Source organism: Candoia aspera, chromosome 7, assembly GCF_035149785.1.
Source record: "Candoia aspera isolate rCanAsp1 chromosome 7, rCanAsp1.hap2, whole genome shotgun sequence".
In the NCBI taxonomy this organism is placed as follows: Eukaryota; Metazoa; Chordata; class Lepidosauria; order Squamata; family Boidae; genus Candoia; species Candoia aspera.
In genome coordinates, this window is record NC_086159.1 from 20723378 (window position 1) to 20739386 (window position 16009).

Consider the following 16009-nt stretch of genomic DNA (forward strand, 5'->3'; position numbering starts at 1 on the left):
GAGCGCTCACATGAACTGTAGGAACACATCTCATTTGATAAGAAAATTAGGGAGAGTGCTTTAAAAATGAAAATTTTCTTTTTTTTTTTAAGGGCAAAAACCATCAGGATTGAGATGCTTCACCCCTTCGATGCATCCTCACTTTTGCATTCAGAGCCCCCAAACGTCTCCGAAGACCCTACAGTGCCCCCTTCCCAAATTCTCCCGTATCCGGGATTTCCATAGAAACAGGGCCTGTTTTTCAGCCAGCAGCAGATTAGCTCACTGGAAAGGAGTCAAGATGGGTCAGGCCGGGGAAGGGTGGGAAGAAAGGCTTCGGGGGAAGAGGCGGAGGGGAAAGAAAGGGTGATATTAACATCCTCAGCTTTGAACAGGGAGCGAGAGCGCGCCGCATGCTCGGGGGGTAGGGGGAGCCAAACTGCTGATGCTTGCGGGGAGGAAACAGCCGCCGAAGGACGAGAGAAATCCGGGCAAGGAAGCAGCTGCGAGGGACGGAAAGCGGAGCGGGATCCTCGCTCAGCGCCAAGCGGAGAAGGGCCAGTTTGCAGAGAGCCGGAGCGGGAGGGAGGCACGTCCTCTGGAGCCGCGAACCGCTAACAAAAGGGAGGAAAGGGGGGCGAGCGAGCTCTGCGCTCCGAGGCTGCCGCGGCCCCGCTGGGATTGGAGCGCTCCAAGATGAGGACGGAGAGCAGCCCGCGGAGCCGCGTTGAGCAAGGTAGGTCGGCGCCGGGGCTGCGGCCACACACCCTTCTCCGCTCGCTGCCCGGGTCGAGGGAGGGAGGAATTCCCCAAGGACTCTTTGGGGGATTTTGTGAATTCCTCCGCGCGGTGAAACTTGGCTTCCCGAAACGCTGCGGCGGCGGCGTGCTTTGCTGAGTCAAGCCGTGCTGGAGAAGCGGACGAACGGTGCTTTACGCGCGGGGTGGCGCGAGCGGACGGGCAGGAATAGCGGGGGGTCAGTTTTAGCTCAGGAAGAACATCGGGTGCGCTCGTGGGAACCTTTGGGGACCACTTTCCGGGACCGATGGGCATTTGGGCTCCCCGGAGATGGAAGGGCAGAATCGGTGATAGAAAGAGGATGGTTTGGTGTATTGGATTCCCCAGCGCCGAGAAAGAGTGACCGGCTGTGAGAAGATGCGCGTGGTCCTCCTGGAAATGGTTAGTTTTACTACGAGGAACGGCCGCTGGAGGGTGGGCGAAGGGCTGTTCTCTCTTTGTGTCTCTCAGTTCCGTGTTTGCCAGAACAGCTCCCTCAAAGCTCCCGTTGGGGGAGATGGGCGGTGATATGAATTTAAATAAAACAAACAAATACATAAATAAATCTTTCCTGGCATCTTTTTAAAGCGCAATTCCAGGGGTTCGCTGGGCTGCTGCAGGCCTGTTTAATTTAACTCCGTTGAGACTCAATTTGTATTTTGTTACAGCCGCACTTCTGTACCTCTGGGTGTCAAAATAAGCCCTCCTGTATGGAATGGAACTTGCTTCTGAGCCGCATGTGTGGGGTTGGTCTATGCCAGTGTTTCCCAACCTTGGCAACTTTAAGATGTGTGGGCTTTGACTTTCTGGGAGTTGAAGTCCACACATCTAAAAGTTGCTAAGGCTGAGAAACAGTGGCCTGTGCTGTTCCGCTTTTCTCTAAAACTTTTCATTTCCCCTGCCTGCAGTGACATCTAAAAGATGAGATTAATTTGGCCCTTGTGATGCCTTCAAGGAGTTGAACTGAAGAGAGATGGTGTCTCTCAATTTAAAAGGAGAAAAGCCTGACAAAGATCTGAAGGAATTTGGTGAAAGTATCAGATAATTCCAAGGCAGATAAAGCCTTGATTTGAAAACAGCAATAAATGTAGTGAGGGTGGGAAATATTGATTACAAATTCCTAGTCTTTTTCTTCTTGATAAAAATTATTGGATAATAACCCCGCTGTTTCTCAAGGAAAATGATTTAATAGAAGAAAATATCTGTAGCTAAGGGTTGAACTGTGGAGTCCTTGGTACTCTCTGAGCTTGGTTGTTTGCTTGCAGACGTTTCATTACCCAACCAGGTAACATCATCAGTGTGAGTGTGGGGTCAGTAGACACATAGAGATAAACCACATTTACACACCATTCAAAAGAGACACTAAAAAACCTAAGAAGGAAACAAAAAGACCAGAACACATCCTCTCCAGCAACAAGCACCCAATTAAGCAGGGATCAATACCAGACAAACGATCAAGCAGACAACAATACCCTAATCAAGGAGAAAATCACACCCCCACCAACACTGGCAGGGCAAGCTACTGTATATAAAAGGGAGCAAACCCCGCACTCAGTAGCACTGATGTTACCTGGTTGGGTAAACGTCTGCAAGCAAACAACCAAGCTCAGAGAGCACCAAGGACTCCACCAAAAACAATCTAATCCTGGAAAAGGATGGAGAAGTAAGTTTTGTGATGCCACTTTTATTTCCTCCTGGGCCACCTATATATTCTTCTCTATGTTCCTGTGCTCACACATGCAGGTATTCTGACACACTCAGTCCTGCTCACAACATCATCAGAATGTCTGTTGGTAAGGATAAGTCTAGATTCCAATCTTACTTCCATAGTAAATTTTGTGCAAGTGAATCCCTCCACCAAGGGAGAGTTGGAGTGAGGTGACGCATTTCAGGCTACAGGTTATTAGGCTGTTTGTAAATAGTTACCATCTGGCAGTCACCATTTAGTTTTTCGGCCATGGCAATATTGCAGTGTTTTGATTTGAGGCACACCCTCCAATCTTTTGCCTCCCCTTCCCCCACCCTTAAATATTTTGTGTGTATGTATGGTTGGAAATGACAGGTTTTCTTTGACTAGAAAATTATGAGAGTGATATTTGTTGCATCATGTCAGGGCTTCTTGGATATAGCTATGAAATGTTCCATAACTTTGTGAAATGTTTTAAATTTCTAGCACCAGACGCCTAAGTAGAACAACAGAGACACACATTTTCCACTAAATTATAAAATTATAGGGAAGAATGTGTGTGTGTATATATATATATATATGTGGGTGCGTGTGCATGCATGCGCACATATGTGAATGGGGTAGGGTGGGGAGGAAGAAGCCAACTCATTTCTGAGGCCTGTAGCAATGGCTCATTTAACTTCCTGCAGATTTCAGTCATCTCTTTTTTCATCTTCAGGTACATGCTTTGTGCTTTTTTTGGTATCTTGGAAAATAACTCTGATCCTCTATGACAGCATCAGAAAATTTAGGGGCAGAACTGAACTTAAGAAGGAGGCATTGCTATTTTAAAAATAGCCATATAGTGTGGATGTTAAGTCCATTAGATACTTGAACTGAAGAAAAAAAGACCCTCTTGCAGGAGATGCTTTCTTTTATTGGTCTTCAAGATTTGCTTCTGATCTTGTGTAGGCTCTTTAAGAAGAAATCCGTCATCTACTATAGAAATGCACAACTCGAAGGCCTAATGAGCTCCCCCAGGACCCTCAAACAGTTGCCAAGAAATTGCAATAAAGGGACAGAAGGAGAAATTATTAAATGCATGGAATAATAATTTCAAGCACATTTTATGAATATAATGTAAATTAAATATGTTTTGGTTTCTGTCTCCCCTCCCCCCCCTTTTTTTTTGTCCTGGTACATCCTACTGTTTAGTGGAATATCCCTCCCCCTGTAATTAAAAAGCCAAATTCAGCCCACCATCCCAAACAAGTTGGTATACTATAATGTGGGTTGGAGATGGGTGTGATTTCTTTCTTGAAGGTAGGATCTGCCTGCAATGTAGAGGAGCCTTTTGCAACCTGGTACCTTCCAGATGTGTTGGGCTGCTGTTCTGGAAGGTCTGTTTTAGGAGTTCTGAGACTTGCAATCCCAATGCTATGTGGGGGAAATTGACCTAGAGGGTCTTTCTGTTCTCTTGGCACAGCTGAGTTCTATCTGCAGTAAGGATGCTGGTCTACTCTGCTCATGGTAGCCCTTAGCACACTAATAGTAGAGAAACTTGGGTTAGTTTTTTGCTTAATTTTAGGTCCAACCTGATGTAAACATTGAGGTTATTCTCGCTTCACTGACAGAGCTTTTTTTTCCAAACTTTTGTGCAGATTAGAAGCAGCAAATAGCCAACTTCAGCCACTGATATTAATCAGTTGCTGGTGTTTACACCACGCAGTGCCTTCTGTGGTTCATTAAGCATGGCACTTGGTGTGTCCCCATTGATAAGCTCAGTGGCCTTTCTAACTCTGGGCACCCTCTATAAGAACGGCCATTAATCTATCAGTCACCATTGGTTTCCTGCTTCTACCCTAGTGACTCAGCCTATGAAATAGTTCCATTGATATTAAAACTCTGGAAAAAGTACAATATGAATTTAGTTGGGTGAATTTCTAGATTTTCTAAACATTCTATTCATAGGATGAAATAAGCACTCAGAAACATTCTTTCAAACCACACTGATGGTTTACTCCAGTGTTCTAGAGCAAGGGAACATAATTTCATTGCCTCCTTGTGACTCTTTCGTAAATCATTTTTTCCAGTAACCAAGAGGTACAGGGGACAAGGTGGTAATACTACATGTTTATATCAATAACAGAGAAAGTTGGATGGGACTTTTTGGCCTGTTTATCCCCATTTTGAGGATTCAGGAGTGACTCAGAATATGTTTGTGAGCCTCCAGAGGAACAATTTTGGAATGTTCCAGGGACCGCCCAATATTGCCTTGAGCAGCTCTCCTCTGCTTCAGGCCATCATTCTATGCCCTGGGGTCCTCCATGTGTATTTACTCTCAGGTGCCATAATCCTCATTCAGATTAGGTGAGTTGAAGCCCAGCAGCCTGGCTAAGAAGGCTACTCTATAAAACGCAGCGTGGGAAAGGACATCCCAGGACTATTTACCAAAGCGCAGAAGCCACTTCTGAGCAAGCCCAATTATGATCAGGGAAGTTTGGGGGAAGGGGAATCATGAACCCATTGAATTAGTTCAATTGCTGTTTGATTCAGTGTTGTTCATATTATCAGAGCCTCAATGTAGAAAATATATAGGGGAAGGCATACTGTTTTAGAAATAAAAAAGGTATTTTAATAAATGGTGCTGATTTCTTTTCTATATTTGGAATTTACATTTTTTTCTATAACATTTATAAATTAGGACCCCAAAGAGCTTTAATTATTCAATTTTTGTTTATTCATTTTATTTAATACTACTTCTACACCATTTAAATCAAATATAAATGGTTTACAAAGCCTATAATATAACATAATCGAATCAATAACAAAACCAATAACATGTATAACAAATTGAAGTATGAGCATTCACAATAAACATGATAAATCTAGATTTATTCCCTGACTTTCCTCCTGGAGTGCAAGGTGGCATATACAATCTTTCCCAGTTTTTCCCCACAACAAGAACTGTGTAAGGTAGGTTGGGCTGCAAGATAGTGAACTGTCCCAATTCATGCAGTAAATTCCATGGCTAAAAGCGGATTTGAACCTGGGTCTCCTCAGTCCTAGTCTTTCGTGTTAACCACTATACCACTGTGGTTGGTTTTAAAAGGGACTGCTTCCTGTCTTGCTAATATGATGAAAGATACAAGTTTCAAAGCTATTATATTGATGTCAAATCAACATTTCTGTTGTCTGTGGCTTGTAGGGCCAGACTAGCCATAAAGGGGAGCTGTCATATTTATCCAAATTTCACTTTTTTCTTTGAAATTCCTTTTTTTTCCTCCAGGTGATTGAATCTTAGTGCCAGGAGAAAAGAGGAATTTTACAGGGAAAAAACAACAACTATTCATGCTAAATCAAATCCCCTCCTACACTTAGAAAGCAAGATGTTTTTCTGGTTATAACAAAAGGCTGCACAGATGAAGTAAGCTTAATCTTTTCCCTGTGCAGACTCAGAAACAATCATTTGATTAATCAAGATAATTCACTCATAATTTTGAACTCACAGATGCTTTGGATTTGGCTTAGTGCAATGTATGAAGCCAGGAACTGACCTTCTTATTTTCCCTGTTTTTAGAAGCTCTTTAATCCTGGATTCTAAGATCTTGACATATATATATTGATATATATTGCTTTATATTGCTTTATATTGAAACAGTTATATTGATTCATTGAACCTTGATTTTATATTGATTATGCTCCATCAAATTGGTGTCAGCTCTTAGCAACCCACACAGATAGACCTTCTCTGGGATGACACCAAGCCTCTTTTAAACTTTCATATCAAACCGGAGCTGCAGTTTACCATATTTGTGGCAGCACTAGCTGGGGGGAAAACAAGTTGTGGAGTCCTTGATGCGCTCTGAGTTTGGTTGTTGCTTGCAGACATTTCATTACTCAACCAGGTAACATCAGTGCTAGTGAGTGTGGGGTTTGCTGCCTGTTTATATACAATAGCTTGCCATGCCAGTGTTGGTGGGGTGTGGTTTTCTCCTTGATGGTTCCTTGATTAGGGTATTGTTGTCTGCTTGATTGTTTGTCTGGTGTTAATCGTTTGTCTGGTGCTTATCTGGGTGTTTGTTGCTGGAGAGGATGAGTTCTGGTCTTTTTGTTCTTAGCTTTTTTATTGTCTCTTTTGAATGGTGTGTAAATACGGTTTATCTCTGTGTGTCTATTGACCCCACACTCACTCACACTGATGATGTTCCCTAGTCCCTAGCGAGCAAACAACCAAGCTCAGAGAGGACCAAGGATTCCACAGTTAAACCCTGAGCTGTATATATTCTCTTCTATTGGAAAGCAAGTTTTCGGTTGTATTTTAACAGACTTAATGTGTTCAAAGAATCTGTTTTGGTGTGCCCAATTCTGTGAATAAATTTTTTTTCATTACTTATTTACTACATTTATACCCTATTTTAAGTCATGAAATGAAAGAAAGAAGAATAGATGTGCTGTGTATCTGCATCTGTAAGAAAAAAGGAAAATATGTGATACATCTGAATAAAGGTGGCCTGATCTTATGGAACAGAGTTGAATACATGCAGGAGAAGGAAATTTTAATGGAGAATGAAAGTGTATGTCTGTGGGAATTGGTATAATTTAGGTTGTTATGATAAATATGAAAGCTATAATCCATTGGTTGGTGATAGTTGCATTGCACCAGTGAGGGCGGACAATGGAAGAACAAAGGATGAGTTTTTGGGAAATTTGTACAGCATTCTGAATGAATGCAATAAGAGGGAATAATGACTCTTCTAGGCAATATGAATGAATAGATAAGAGCAAGTTGAGAATATACAGAAAAAGTAATTGGGCCATTTGGAGACCCAAGAAGGAATGATGACTGGAGAATGGATAAAAACATAATATAAATCTAAAAGCATGATTGTTTTGATTGTTTATTATGAAAGTTTGAGAGTGAAGGATGCAAGGTTCTGGATAATGGGAGAGATCATTCTTTGATAGTACCAAGAGTGGAACCTGGGGGAAAATGGACATGAAAGAAAAGGAAAGAAAGCAAAGAAATTAGGGTGAAAGTAGAACTACTTCAGGAAGAGAAAGTAGTAGTAGAAGATAGTTTAATCTTCAAACAGGATGAATGAAAAGTGGATGTGAAGAAGCTGCTTAGAACATAGTGAAAAGTTTGATATGACAGAGTGCCTCAGAAGTGTGTGGAGTTACGTACTGGGAAGTATGGAAAAGGATGTTTGATGGAGAAGAATTGCTGCAACAATGAGGATGAAAAACATAATGCATACAGAGAAAAAAATATAGATGCAGAGATTGTTGTCAAAGAGAGCACAGAATGGTTAAGATTAAAAGATAGGGAAAATACAGAGCACCTTTGATGAAAAAAAAGTGTTTAGGAGGTGGGTAAAGAGTGTCTCCAGCAGAGTGAAATTAATTAAAAATGAAAATGAAATACTTCACAAAATTTCTTTCAGTCAAGTACCTATTCCCATCCATTCCCTTCCCCGTCTAGTAACCTGGGTGTAACTGTACGATTACATACAGCTGTGCAGCCAATCCCTTGTCTTCTTGCCGCTTCTGCTCACAAACTAAAACATCACTATCATTCTGAGAATCCAGACTGAAGTGCATAGGGAAAAGATTCACGAAAAACCTTCTTCCCTTCCTACTACCTCCCACAGACGCATTCCACGTAACCGTCAGTAGCATCTGGTTTGTTCCAAAGGCAAGTTAAATTATCAGCTTGCTGGGCCTTTCATAAACTCAACCTCAAAAAGACTTTTGAAGATTGTAATTTCTTTAAGATGAAATAGTGGTGGGAAGGTTAACTAAACGATTTGAGCAATATAGCTATGTTGTGAGTTTTGGGGCCTTCCACTTGCTCCTTTTCCTCTTCTCTTCCTCTCCCCAAAATGTTAGGAGTTACTTGGTAAGTGTGCTGAAATTCTTGGTTCCAAAAAACTAGTGTTTTCAATGTTTGCGGGGAGCAGATATGACTACTTCAGTCTGTTTATCTCTGTGGTGTTATAGATGCATCTTGAAAATCCCTGTGTAAGAGTGATAAACCACAGAAAAGTGCTGCAAGTTGGACCTGGACAGTGGCAACTTAATTTATGTTTGTTGACACTTTTGTGGTCAGCTCATGTGACTCTTTTGCTGCATGGTGGTTATGAACGTACTTCAGGAGAATTTTGTTCTACTCTCTTAATAAAACATGCATGGCTCTGTTTTTGTAGGGTTGGGATTGCAGCAACTGATGTGGAACTGAATTTGTACAGGTTCTCCTGCAACTGCCAGAAATTTTTCATAACGTCCCAGAACTCTTATTTCTTTTTATTTGGGCATTTCGGGGGGGCAAGAAAAATCAAGGTGACAGCCACAATCATGTGGTGATCTTTGCAGACACCCCTGATCACAGGTCTATCAGGTGTGAGAATACTCACTGGTACAGAGCACAGTTGCAAAGCGCTGACACACCCTGATTTCTTTTGAGGATTCTTATGTTTAGATCTTTAGAGACAAAAAGCTTTTATAGGCTACTTCGTTGTCTGTGCTTTCCTCAGGCACATAATAGATTAGCAAGCTTCTAATGTTTTAAGGGCAGCTTTGTTACCCACATAACTGTAGGTACAAAAAGTAGCCTTGTATGAAAAAAAAAAAACCACCCATAAAACATATTTCCTGTTCAGTTATCTGTGCTGTCTGGAACTTCCCTACTTCTCGGTGTGAAAAAATTCTGTCTGGATTGATACATCACACTAAGCCATAATGGGGTTTATTTGATTTTGACTTAGTGGATTGCATGAACCAAACCAGAACGCATTACATGTGTTGGGATAATGATCCCATGAATGATTCCTTTTGCTTTGAGAGATCATTCCCTTTTCTTCACAATTAAGTTTGAGAGCACATTTCTCACTCTCTGAAACCTCATCCAACCAGCATATGGAAGGCTGCCAAAAAGCCTAAGAGCCTTCTGCTGCTAATATTAAGTTCTTTTGTTGAGAAAGGTGGTATTGAAAAAGAATTCAGATTAATCCCATTAATCTTCTGAGAACAGCCCTCCCCCCTCTTCTCTCCCCCTTTATTACCTTACATTGTAGGTTTAAACCAGCAATGAACACTTCTGGACTATATTCATAGGCTTTAGGGGAAGGTATGCCTTTTCACATTGGCTCCTCCTTGAGTGACCAAGGGTAACAAGTCTTCTGCAAGTTGTTTAGACTAGCTTAACTTAGTATAAATGCTAGACACAGGCTTTGTTCACCTGGAAGAAACCAGAGAGATAAATCATGGTTTGTTTTTAGGTTATTTAGAGATGTAGAACTTACGACTCTCCAGGCGGTGCTGAACTATAACTCTGGTTCATGCTCTTTATTCTTCTTCTGGGCAGCTGAAGCCACCGTTAACATTCATGAATCCTACTTACCTTGACTGAACAATTCAAAGCAACTCCTTCATTGTACATATTAATGGGAGAAAACAGTTGCTTATTCATAAGCTTAGGAAAAATATGTCTTATTCCTGATTGAGATTACTCCCCAAAGGTCATCGGTGGAATCCAATCAGCAAATGTAAATTGGTTTACAATGTTAGAGAAGTGGTAATTGAGACCAGAGACATCTTTAGCTAATGCAGAAGTTAAACATTTTTAGCAAATCAGTGAGGTCATACAGGAGGGGTCCAAGGGCAAAGACATAGATGATGCTCTTGTATTGCTTTTTTCCTAATGAGATATTTTATATCTCTGGTTCAGCTGTTACTCATTTCTACCCAGGAGCAAAGATCATGTAGACATCTTTTTTTTTTTGAGACTTCCATTGTAGTCAAACACTTTTCTACCTTTCAGCCCTCTGCCTCTTGCACTTGAAGTAACTATGCCTCAAGGGCTTGATGAGATCTCTGTCTACAGCAGTGTATCTCAATCAGGGTTCCGTGGCACCCTAGGGTTCCGTGAGAGGTCACTAGGGGTTCCCTGGAGATCACAATTTATTTAAAATATTATTTCAAATTAGGGCAACTTCACCTTAAAGAGGTAAGTTTCATTCTTTGTTATTGCAAATACTGCTAATGTTAATGCAAATATATATATATATATATATATACACACACACACACACACACACACATACATACATACATACATACACACACACACACACACACACACACACACACATACAGGCCTACACATGAAGCAAATATAATAATTTTGTAACTTCTGGTCCATATTTGAGTCTGAATGTGCAGGGGTTCCCCAAGGCCTGAAAAATATTTCAAGGGTTCTTCCAGTGTCAAAAAGTTGAGAAAGGCTTGTCTGCAGAGTTATAACTGGTTGTCAGGACTCTGTTATTGGAGATAGTCTTGTCACACCATCACCATATATCCTCACACAGGATTCAGTGGGTTCTTCCCCATCTTGGATGAGAACTGTCCTACAATGATAGTTATAAAGTGTGATACATAATCTCTGTATCTTCTTGTATTTTTGCTGCTTTGTCTTCTCATTCCTTTTTGAAAACGGTAGGCTTATTGCTGTCCTTGATTTGAGTAATGAAGGTTTAAGAAAGGACCAAGCAGAACAAACAAAATAACTTTTTTTCCATGAATAACTTTTTTTTCCATGGGAGTATGCCAGTAGTGGAAGTTTGGGATGTTCAGGAATGGGATGCTAGGGAAAGGAAAGATGATTATGGCTGGGGTGGGTGGGTCCAGTTTTAATTTAAGGGCTTCTAACAACATATTTTGATGCTATAGACTGCTGCTAGAAATTCCTTCCTGTGACAATACTCTAGTTTTTATACTGCACCACAGTGCCCTTAAAGCATGTAACCAATTGACCATGTGCTGAGAGGCCTGGGTACATGGAATTCAGCTTTTGTTTCCTAAAAGAGCCTTTCCTGCATGATTCCAGTTATTGAAAGGACCTTTGCACAAATCCATCTTGTGTGCCAATTGCACCCATTCCTGGATCAGGAGGTCCTGCCCACAGTCATTTGTGCCTTCCTCAACTCTTATCTTAGTTACTGCAACACACTTTAGCTAAGGCTACTCTTGAATATCACTCAGAAACTACTGCTGGTCCAGAATGCAGTGGTACGAGTAGCTATGGGTAATCCCTTGGTGCACCTGTATAACATCAGTGCTTTGTGAGTTACCCATGGGCTTCTTGGTGCAACTCAAGGTGCTGGTTATAACCTCTAAAGTCCTTAATGGCACAGGGCCTAGTTATTTGTGAGACCTCCTATCTCCAATTGTCTCTACCTGTCTGATAAGATCTGACACGGTGGATCTGCCCCAGGTCCCATCACTTGAGCAATGTTTTCTGGTAGGATCCAGGAGAGATAGCTTCTCTGTCACCATGCCTGCCCTATAAAACTTCATTCCCCCTGAGGTTTAGATAGCCGTGATCCTGCCTGCCTTTCAAAAGGTTCTAAAGATGTGGTTTTGCCCTAGGCACTCACTGGGGCAGGAGATTTTGTACCCATCTGGATTGTTTCTAATTATTTTTGGCTCCCAGAAGTCCCCATTGCAATATGTTTTATTATGTTTTAATGTTTCTTATGGTTATTATTTGTTTTTAATAGTGTATGCCCTGAATTACATGTCAAGTGGGCAGCTATATAAATTGATTTATTAAATGAATAAATACACAAACAAACTGGTGAAAAACAGACTGATGCCCTTCAGATGTAATGGATTTTAATTCCCAGTAAGTTCTTGTTCAAGGTTATGGAATCCCAATACATGTATAATTGTTGATGGTCAGCATGTATGACTCCATAAAATCATGGTTGCAGATCCCATTTCCTTACTGAAATCTTCGTTGACACTCTTCATTGCTGCAAGCTGTTAGAGTGAGTGTGATGATTCCTTTGCCAGCGCTGTATAGGAACAGCAATGATTACATCAGCTGGTTAGTATGTTGGAATAAGAGACTGGGGTGGGTCGTATTGCCTCCTTTTCTGCTACTACTGGAGCCCATTTGGCAGATTTTTCATTCCTTTTGATGATACCCTGGTACATTCTTATTCCACCTTTGCTTTGCACAGATGGTCCATGCAGCACTCTAGCTATTCTAAGTTTTCACCCACTCAGTTCTTTGCAGTGGTGTTTTCACAGGGAAATACCATCTTGTCTTGGCCAAGGCAGTGGTGGCTGATAAGCATGAGAATGGATTCTGCAATGAAATTGTAACGTGCTTGATTTTGGGGGATGGGTGGGGGGAATACACTATCAGTTTTGCCGGAGTTGAGGTGCTTAGCACATTAATTAATGCAAAAAGTCAGCTATTAAGGTGGAAAGTTCAACAGAAAAAATACAGTTCTTCTCTGGGAGGGGAAAAAAAGAGCTTTAATGTTTCGCGTTTACCATTAATGTTTGGCAGGGTGCATTACCCACAGCTTGTGAGTTGCATAAGCCCCCAAAACTCATTTCTATCCCCTTCAAGAATCTGAGATGGTGCTGCCCAAATTTGGTATCAAAATTTGTGAAAATGTAAGGATAGAAATCATGAAGGAAGCTTCTGGGAAGTAATTTCCTTTCATTTTCTCCCTTTAACCCACCCACCCCCGGACATGGGAGCGAGGGGGAGAAGCAGTGTAAAATTGTGCCCGTAGTTAAGCCATGTTTTGGTGTCAGTAATCAGCTGTGGGGCAGGGGCAGTTAAAGGAGGAAATAGCAGCAGCTTGTCTTCCAGAGGCCTCCCTTTTCCATTCCCACCTTTAAAGCCTCCCCCATGTGAAGAAAAAAAAATCAGTTGAAATTCTTCAGCTCTCTGAAAAGTGAGGAGACTGAGTTGCAGTCTTCAGCTGCTCAGATGTTGGCCTGATGCCTTGCAAGGCTTAAAAGACCCATTCCCCTTCTTAAAATGAAAAAGAGGCTGAAAATTCCACCTACTCTGGGGGGCACAAGGATGCTGGTTTGTAAACAGAATTTATTTATTTTTATTTATTTATTAGTCAAATTTACATAGCCGCCCACCTCACAGAAACTGACTCTTGGCCATTTAGACCTTGAGGAACCTTCCCAAGCCTGTTGGTTGTCTGATGGGTTGCATTACAACCCTTGGGATGCCTAGCTGGGATGCCACGTCTGGAGTTGTAGACTGACACATATGGGAGAAGCTTGGTTGGGGATTGGCTGGTCTAAGGAGTGCCTTCTGTGCCAAAGGAGAGACAAGTCTTTATAGCCTATAAGCACTGAAGCTGATCCAGAAAAGACCCCCCTCCCTGCTCTTTTGCAGATGTTCAGCTGGTTTCTTGCCAAGGATTTTCTTCTTCTTCTTTTTTTTTGCTACAGCAGCAGTAAAGAGAGGAGTATGTGATGCATACATCTGTGGATAACATAGTATAGCTAAGGAAAAAGGGTAGAAGTCCTTTGAGTAATACTTGATTTATTGTTTCTGCTGCATTTTAAACACAGCAACATTTCTATTTATTTTTGCCATGCAGCAGAGCAGTATTACTTCATGAAGCAGGGGGGTTTTTTGTTTTGTTTTTGAGGGGGGTGTCCAAACACATTATTTAATGGCCAACCTCAACTGTGCATTGTCTTAAGACCACATGGTGCAGAAAGTAGTGTTGAACCAGTACTAGGAGGATCTGTGCCATTACCATCTCACAGGGCAATTGTGAAGATAAAAAGTGTGTGTGTGTGTGTGTGTGTAGGAACCTAGAACATAGATGTGGTCATTTGCCATAATTTTTAAAACTACTTGAGCTTTGAGTTAACCATTTGAGCAACTAGCATATTTTTTTGGAAAGTCACCTGAAGGAAGACGGAATTGCTTCTTTCTCACTCCTGCCAGTTTGATCCTTCCAGAATATACATCCCATCAGCTTAGCAGGGCCAAACATCCTAGAAGTGATGGGATATGTAGTCTGATAGAACTGGAAAGAGCAGGGCTGGGAAAAACAAGGTCTACCATCAGACAGGGTCAGAGAGGGTATTTGCGTATGTCACCTTTTCAAACTCTCAGGAACAGTTTAGGACTGTTTTTTATTTATTTATTATTATTATTGTAAGAAACAGCAAAGCCTTTTTTTCCTTCTCCTGTCTTTTGAATTGTTTCCAAGTGTTTATCAAGGGGATTTTTCTCTGTGTGTTATTATCTGGAGTCAGCTACAAAGAACATTCTCTGCTGGTACTAAAGATCTGCTGGCTAGGATTACAAGACCATGTTCAGCTTCTTTTAATATAAAAGTCTCCGTTTCTCTCTTGCACAGTGCTTCGTTGGTATGTTTACTGAGTTTTATAGGCATACATATTTTTGGGAAGCCAACATATTTTGTGGAATATTAAACCCTTACATTCTTGGGTAAAAACTCTATTTTGCAATCTATATGTTTCCCCAACCCTGCTAAGTTGATTGTGGTTTCATTTTGATTATCTAGACTCTTGTCAGTCTGGATTCAGATGCGTATTTGACTGAAGATAGCTCTGGTCACCCAGTGTACTGGAAGAGAGACAGGGAGTACAACCCTGTTCATATTCCTAGATGCTTCAGTGGCTTTTGTTACCACTGGCTTGCCGCTCTTGAATATCAGAGACAGGAGGTGCTACTTTGCACTGGTTCGATTATTTATTTGGTTGCTGTCAGAAGGTGACCCTGAGAGATTTGTGCATGAAACATTGGAAATTGGGAGAGGTTCTATCTCTCTTCATATTATTTAATATCTATGATGCCATGGGAAGGTTCATTCACAGGTTTGGAGTTTATCATCTCTTCTTGATATTTAGCTGTACTTCTTTTCTGCAAGCTGAAGATTGGATTTTTTGAGAATCTCCACTTATCGCTAGATGTTCATGGACTGGATGTGGGAGTTGTTGTTAGTTGCCGTTGAGTCGAAGATGGGATTGTTTCTGATTCTGGTGATGGGAGTCCAGAGTTGAGGTGATATGGTTGTACTGGATGTAGCTGCTTTCTTACTTAAGAAACAAGTTTACAATCTGGAGGTTCTCCTGAATGGAGAACTAATAAAGGTAGTCCTTGGGCTATATCCTTTCGTTCAGCAACCATTCAAATTATGACCACGCTGAACAAGTGGTACTTATGACCAGTCCTTGGAGTTCTGGCAATTGCAGCGTCCCTGTGGTCACGTGATCGCAATCCGGGTGCTTGGCACCCAGTTCACAATTACGATGTTGCAGCATGATAACGGTCGTGATTTCTGACATTCCCTGCTGGCTTCCCACAAGCAAAGTCAATGGGGAAGCTAGCAGGAAGTCGTAAGTCGCAATCATGTGAGTTCCTTGCTTAATGACCCTGTGGTCCTCGCTTAACGACAGCAACCTGGACTGCTGTCACTAAGCAACGTGGTCATGTGACATCGTACTTTGTGACTGCCATGCCCAGTGATGGCAATTCTGGTTCCAATTGCCATCATATGCTGAGGACTACCTGTACTGGATAACCAGATAACAAGAGTAACAAGTGGCTTTTTGCCTGGTTGAATTATTAACTAAATATAAATAAACATTAATTGTATTTATGCTTAATTGCTTGTAATGGTTATTTAAGACTTGCTTTGTTTTGTTTTATTGTATGCTGCCCAGGGTCACATTTGTGAGATGGGCTGCTATATAAATTAACTTAGTTAGTTGCACCCCTGC

General features: G+C 41.5%; 1 protein-coding gene across 1 annotated transcript in view; it reads left to right on the plus strand.

The window, feature by feature from the left end:
• Positions 1–443: 443 nt before the first annotated feature.
• The window catches only part of DENND2A (DENN domain containing 2A), an 80837-nt gene continuing 65271 nt past the window's right edge, over positions 444–16009 (plus strand). The window contains exon 1 of the mRNA XM_063308495.1: positions 444–715. The gene's annotated coding sequence lies outside the window, so the exon portion shown is untranslated. The remainder of the gene's footprint in view (positions 716–16009) is intronic.